The 7,112-nt window shown below is 39.1% G+C and overlaps 1 pseudogene; it reads left to right on the top strand.

The window, feature by feature from the left end:
• Positions 1-3,542: 3,542 nt before the first annotated feature.
• LOC102857136 lies at positions 3,543-5,352 on the top strand (annotated as a pseudogene).
• Positions 5,353-7,112: the final 1,760 nt, after the last annotated feature.

Genomic DNA, 7,112 nt, shown 5'->3' with positions numbered 1-7,112 from the left:
AGTTCCCTTTTAATATATTCTCCTTGCCATTTTTAAATAACTTTTAGAAAGATTTTATCTGATATTAATTATATTGTTTGATAATTTCTGCACACCATTACATTGCCTTTTTTGGAATGAAAGCAAATATGAATTTCATTCAGTCAGTTGGTCAGGAAGCCGTCTTCCAAACATTTTGGCATAGATGCATGAGCATATCCAAGGCTTCTTCTGTTTTCTGGAACATATTAATTCATATTCTGTTAATTCCTGGGACCTTATTTCTTTTGCCAAATCTTTAAAAGAAGCTTGGACTTCTTTCTTCAATGCTATATTGGTTCTTGATCATGTGCTACTTCCTGAAATGTTTCCTTGTTTACCAATTATTTTTGGCCCAGTCATTGCATATTCTTTCCATCTGGTTTGCATACAAATTAATATACATTGTGTTTTACATTGTGTTTCATACAATCATTCTTATTGTCTTGTAAAATTAATCACCATTGAACTCTGCCCATCATTACCCCATCTTTTCAGGTCCCTGCTGGATCTTTCCCATTTCCTTTACCCCCTCCTTCTACCCCACCAAACTGTGTGGCCTCATGATTCCCCCCGTCTATCCTCACCTCTCTGCTCCTACCCTTTCTGTCCTTGGACTTCCATCCATGTTTACTAGTTATCCTTCTATTTTTACAATAATGGTCTTATGCGGTACTTGTCTTTATGAGACTGAGTTAGTAGATCACTCAGCATAATGCTCTCCAGTCTTTCCCAAGTTAGTAATATTTTTTTAAAATCATTGCTCCTGAGTGCTGCATAGTATTCCATTGTGTAGCACAATTTCTCAATTCATTCAACTGTGGTTGGACATTTGGACTGTTTCCATGTTCTTACAATGGTACATAACACTGCTAGGAACATTGGTGTACGTATCTCCATTTGTACCATGGATGACTGTACTATTACTTAAAATACTAATAGTACTAATTATTCCAGCATCATAGCAACACTCAAACAACCAGAATAAGGCAAACTGACAGAAAAACTGACAGAAAAGTGATGAAATATATACATATATATAGTATTCAATGAGATGAATTGACTCAATGACTAGGGTAATGGGAGTAGATGTGTCAGAGATAATAATGTTGGCTCAGGATAGAGCAGGGTTCAGAGCTGTTGTCCATAGGGTCTCTATTGAGTCGCAGGCAACTTGATGGCCCATAACAATAGCAAACAAATTCTGTGCCTCTCTGATTATTTGAATCTTTCAGCTTCTCTGTGCAAGAAATATGGAACAATCTTAGTAGGTAGGTGCTGTAATTATCTCCATTTTATGGCCCGATGCAATAAGAACCAAGGTTTGAACACAGGCAGATGTCTATACTGCTCCTCATAGTCTGAATAATTAGTCATAAACAGCAGAACAGACTTCTGAGAGAAGGAAGCAATGAGTGGGTGGCATGTAGTGGTTACATAGTAAATATTTTTATGATGAATAAAAAATAGCAGTATGGATATAGATATATTGCAGAGAGAAAAGGAAGTTGATAGAGGTCACACTTTACAGTATTGATTACATCACTATCTATGAATGTCTAACACTTCATACTTGAATTGTGGTATAGATTGAATTGCATCCCCCCCAAAATATGTGTTGTAAATTGTAACCTTTATGCCTGTGGAGGTATGAATCCATTTGAAAATAATTATCTTTGCCATGTTAAAGAGTTAGAATTAATGTTCAATTTTTTCTTGATTTAAATGAAAATTTAGAGAAAAGCTGATTTTTTTTTTCATTCATCCATTGATACATATTTTCCTCTCTCTCCGTCCCTCAATTTACCTTGCAATGCACTTCTTGTTCCAGGTTGTTAATTGTCATACATAAAACTCCTAATCGTACATTCCTTTCAGATAGTCTTTTCCTTCATCTCTTCTAGTGCAGTGTTCATTATCTATCCACTCATAGTGTTATATGTTCAATGTTTCTTAAATCAAACTCTTTCAAGATTGTTGTTGTTGTTATGTGCTGTCGAGTTGCCTGCGACTCATAGTGACCCTATTTACAACAGCACTAAACCCTGCTCTATCCCTTGCCAATCTTATTGTCTCTGACACACCTGTCCCCATTATCCCAGTCACTGAATCAATCATCTCATTGAAAGTCTTCCTCTCCTGCACTGTCCCTCCACCCTCTCAAGCATGACATCCCTCTCCAAGGACTGACACCGCCTTCCAACATGTCCAAAATATGTCAGATGAAGCTTCAGAATCCTTGCCTCCAAGTAACAGCTTGGCTCCACTCTCTCCAGAATGAACTTGTTTGTTCTTCTTGTAGTCCATGGAATATTCAATACTCTTCTCCAGCACCACAGCTCGAAGTCATCAATTCTCCTTCTATCATCCCTAGTCATTATCCAGATTTCTGATGCATAGCAAGTAATTACAAAGACCATTTCCTGTATCTGGCGCACCTTAGTTTCCAGACTGACAACATTGCTCTCCAATGCTTTGGAGAGGTCTCTGACAACAGACTTTCCCAATGAAATTCATCTTTCAGTTTCCTGGCTGCTGGTACCAAGAGTTGTTGATTGTGAAGCCAAGCAAACTGAAGCTGTCAGCAAATCTCAATCTGTTCACCATCTATCATGATGCTGCCAATTGGCCCAGTGGTGAGACTCTTTGTTTTCTTGATGTTGATCATCAATCCATATTGAAGGCTGCAGTCCTTGACCTTCTATAGCAAGCGCTTCAGGTCCTCCTCAGTTTCAGCAGGCAGTGTTGTCATCTGTATAACACAGATTGTTGATGAATCTATTTCCAATCCTGATGTCACACTTTTCCTCATAGAGCCCAGACTCCCGGGTAATCTGTTCCACATATAGACTGAAAAGATATGGAGACAGGAGACATCCTTGATACACACCCTTCCCAATTTTAAACCATACAGTGTCTCCTTGCTCTGTTCTGACAACTGCCTCCTGGTCCAAGTATAGGTTTCACATAAGCACAATCAGCCACAGTTTGTTATGATCCGCACAGTCACAGGTGCCGGGGGGAGGGGGGGGAGGGAAGGGAGATGGAGATTAACAAGCAATTAAAAGAAGCAGAGATGAGAGAAAGGTACATGTTGTCACACAGCCATCTTCAAGGAAGCAGGATGCATGAACTGAAGGGACTAGGAAAAGGAACTTCCTGCAAAATCAGCAGAGCTATAAAATCTTTGCCCAGAGCTGATTTTCTAAATTTGGACTTTTAGCCTCTTAAACTGGGAGACATCATTGTTGATGTCAGATGGTTCTTGGCTGAAAGCAGAGAATACCAGAAGGATGTTTTTATTTGTGTTTTATTGAGTATGCAAAGGCTTTTGATTGTGTGGATTATAACAAAGTCTGGCTAACATTGAGAAGAATGGGACTCCCAGAACACATAATTGTACTCATGTGAAGCCTCTACTTAGACTAAGAGGCAGATACCCAGTTGGTGCTGATTAGTGTTTCTGACCATAGACTTCCTCTGTGTCCCCAGATGCAGCATTCCTTGTTGGTGCAGTGAGCAGAATGAGCACCTCACAAGAACAGATTGGCTGGTCCAGTAATCAAGAGCCCTTTTTGAGGTGTTGTGATGCACAATGGGACTTGGAATTGCTACTGGTGGGTTCTCTGGGTTGAACAGCAGATTAAAGGCAATCTCCAAGAGGTCAAAGCTCAGATTCATAGCTGCATATGCCATCACCAGACATGGTTGCATGAACAGGCTGACCTCATTTATTAGCTTAAAGAGAAGATGCTGCAGCAGCTAGTGTATCAGCTTATCAGCTTTACTTGTTATTAGGGCAGTTTAATTGTTTTACTCATCCTCTGGAATGCTCCCAAAACAAAGTTCTAGCCATTCAAGTTTCTATGTGTTTAGCGAGCCCAGGCAGTTTGACTCTCAAACCAGAAGATTCAACTGTCCTGCTCTTTGAAGCTGACACAACTGTGCTCTATCAGACTATCACTACATTTTGGACCCTGCAGACCATGCAAATTCCTAAGCACCTGGTGGCTCGTACTAATTCATCAAGTATTAGGTCCTTTTCGAAGAAAAGAGGTTACATTTTGATGCTGGAGCAGAAGTCATCATCCAGCACTGGAGCTGTCCCTCTTGGTGAACAGCTTCTTAGAAGCAAACCTACTAATAGGTATCAGACTCCTTATGCTTTTTCCAGTACCAACCTCCAAAACTGGCTCATCCAAAAACAGACCTTACAGAATAATCAAGTGTCGTCCAGAGCTTACAATGTCTTCAGTAATGTCTGGAGTGATCAAAAAGGCTTAGAAAACTGGATCTCAAGAGTCTGAAAAAAAGAAGCTCCTGAAAAAGAGTTGCCAAAATTATAATATCTATTCTTCTACCTGTTCTTTCTCCACTGAAGCTGGAAAAAGTCGGAGAGCTGGAGCTTCTGGAGCAAGAGAAGAGAGAACTTTCTGATTATCTGTTGGCTCCTCAGGAATCCTATAAGCTGGAGAAGCCTGAGAATGGCAGCTGTGAAGCTTGGAAGACATGTAAGCGTTTATTCCAAGGTTTTCAGAAGTCCTATAGTGTTAGTGATTGGCTTGCCAAGGCTGAATCCTGTACCAGTTGTCAGGGCAAACAGCCCAAAGGTGTGGAGAATGAATACCTGGACAATCTAAAGTTCCTGAATGACCATTTAGAGGCTATGAAACCACTGTCCACCCCTCAACATAGATTAGCTTGTCCAGATCTCTCAAGAGCCATGTAAAATATAAGTATGTAGAACCAACAAGCCCTGTGTGGGTTTTCAGAATGTGTGCATGATGAAAATTGTGAGAAAACACTTCTGTGGCCATGGTTTCTGAGGAAAGAAGGAATGGTTAAAAATGGGATACTGGTGGATCCAAACTCTGAGTTTGAGAAGCTTAAAGAATCCCTGAATATGTGTCTCTGTCCTTCCAAAAAAAGAGGCAACAGAATGAGCCAAAGTACCAAAGACCATAAAGAGAGGCTCATCAGACCACCAGACAAAGAAAGACGTTCTAAACAAGTGCCAAGTACAGAGGACAGAGTTGGCAAACAACACCTCATGATACCCATGGCCACTTCCTGCCCGTAGTAATACAGTTAATACGGCTGACTGGGTCTTCCCAGGAAAGAACACAGGAGACTTCAGCCAAGTATCTTTTGGAGAAGACAAGTGGCTTCTTTAAAAGGCTCAGGAAATATTATTTAAGTCACCCAAACCAGAGGAACATAACTTCCTCAGACTGTTATGGCCTTCCAACAGTTTGTGATCTCTTTTTTCTGTATGCTGCTTAGATAAACAAAAGTGGTTATATCAAACTCCTCTACAGATGTGATGGATACTAGTGCAAAGTAATTTTTCTCAGATCACTGCACACCTATGAGCCCAACAGTGACCACACCTTGCCAAATCATTGTTTCTGTATCTGATCAAACAGCTATCCTTTCCTGTCTGACTTTGAACTATGAATAGAAAGAAGTAATCAAATTATTAATTTGTTTGTAGGGGAAAAAAGGCTGATAAATGCATCTATTGAGGAGATTCAGTTCCTTCTTGTAGAAGTATTATGTAATTAATTTCTACATTAGAAACACAGCATCTTTTTTTCATAAACCTCTACGGCTCCTTAGAGTATTACTTGAAGTGTATTAAAAAGCATTGCAGGTTTTTAAAAAAATACATTATTTCTCTAGTAACAGATTGTTAATTGCACTATAAAGGTAGTAAACTTTCCTAGACTTTTGATTGCCCTTGAGAAGAAGCTTCTTTGCTGTGATTTTTCTGCCATTAGTTGTCTGAAATAATTACTGCTTAATTAAGATATATATATATATATAGACATAGATATAGATATATATATATATAGAGAGAGAGAGAGAGAGAGAGACAGGAGAGAGAGAGAAAAGAGAAGAGAGGAGAGGAGAGGAGAGGAGAGGAGAGGAGAAGAGAGGAGAGGAGAAGAGAGGAGAGAGATCACACAAGTTAAAAAATAAAGCAGATAGCCAAACACAACAAGGGAATATTGAATGGTTTAAAATAAAAAAGAGTGTGGCAAGGCTGTATCCGTTCTTCATACCTATTCAATGTATGCTGACCAGATCATTCAAGAACCTGAGCACTGTAGAGAAGAATGTGGTATCAGGATTAGATGCTCATCAGCAACATGTATTATGCTTATTATACAACCTTGCTTGCTGAAAGTGAAGAAGACTTGAAACACTCACTTGTTTCAGAAGATGAAATACAAGAGTCTTCATATTGTTACCACTGGGGCAATAGGTAACATCGTGATAGAAAGGATTAAAGTTGTTAATGATTTAATCTTGTTTGCTTAGATCCACGACCTTTTAGCACCAGCTGTCAAGAAATCAAAAGACATATTGCATTGGGTAAATATGAGCAGTCAAAGGACCTCTCTGAGGTGTTAAGATGCAATGATGTCAGTTTAGAGACTAAGATGCATTAGATTCAAGCAATGGTCTTTTCAATTACTTGTTATGCACGTGAAAGTTGGCCAATGTCTAAAGATGACATGACGAATTGATGTTTTTTAGTTGCAGCATAGACAATGATTACTATATTAAATATTCCATTGCATATTTATAAGTTCTGCAATGAATCTGGCTTCTGACAACACTTGCAGTCATAATTCATTCCACTAAGATTTGTACCAAACCAATTACAAGAAATGGAAAGTCAACAGTGTCTCATATGTAAAAGAGACTCAGACTTATCAGGGAAATCACTTATGCGGCTGTATGTGACACAGAGACTGGTGAGTATATTCTAGAGTCCACTTAGTTGTGTGGTACAGGTGGAAAGTGTTATCCCAGAAAAAGAGCTAGCAGTGAGCTCGGCTCTAGTAAGGTGGGGCTTGCATCCCACCCTAATCTTATCTCCTTACTACAGTAAATACTTCAGCACAAAATAAACAGTTAATCAATGACTAGGAAAGACATTTTGAATGATAAACTCTATAAGGGTCATTCTCTTTTTAATTTTTATTTTATACTGGTTTCCTTACAAAGTTTGTATACATTGTGTTTCACACTATCCTTCACTCACATGTGTTTCATACGTTGTTATGTGCTGTCGAGTCCTTTGC

The sequence above is a fragment of the Elephantulus edwardii genome, unplaced genomic scaffold, assembly GCF_000299155.1.
Source record: "Elephantulus edwardii isolate Elephantulus edwardi_28Jun2011 unplaced genomic scaffold, EleEdw1.0 scaffold00065, whole genome shotgun sequence".
Classification (NCBI taxonomy): Eukaryota; Metazoa; Chordata; class Mammalia; order Macroscelidea; family Macroscelididae; genus Elephantulus; species Elephantulus edwardii.
Note: the sequence above shows the minus strand (reverse complement) of the source record. Positions and strands in the feature narration are given on the sequence as shown.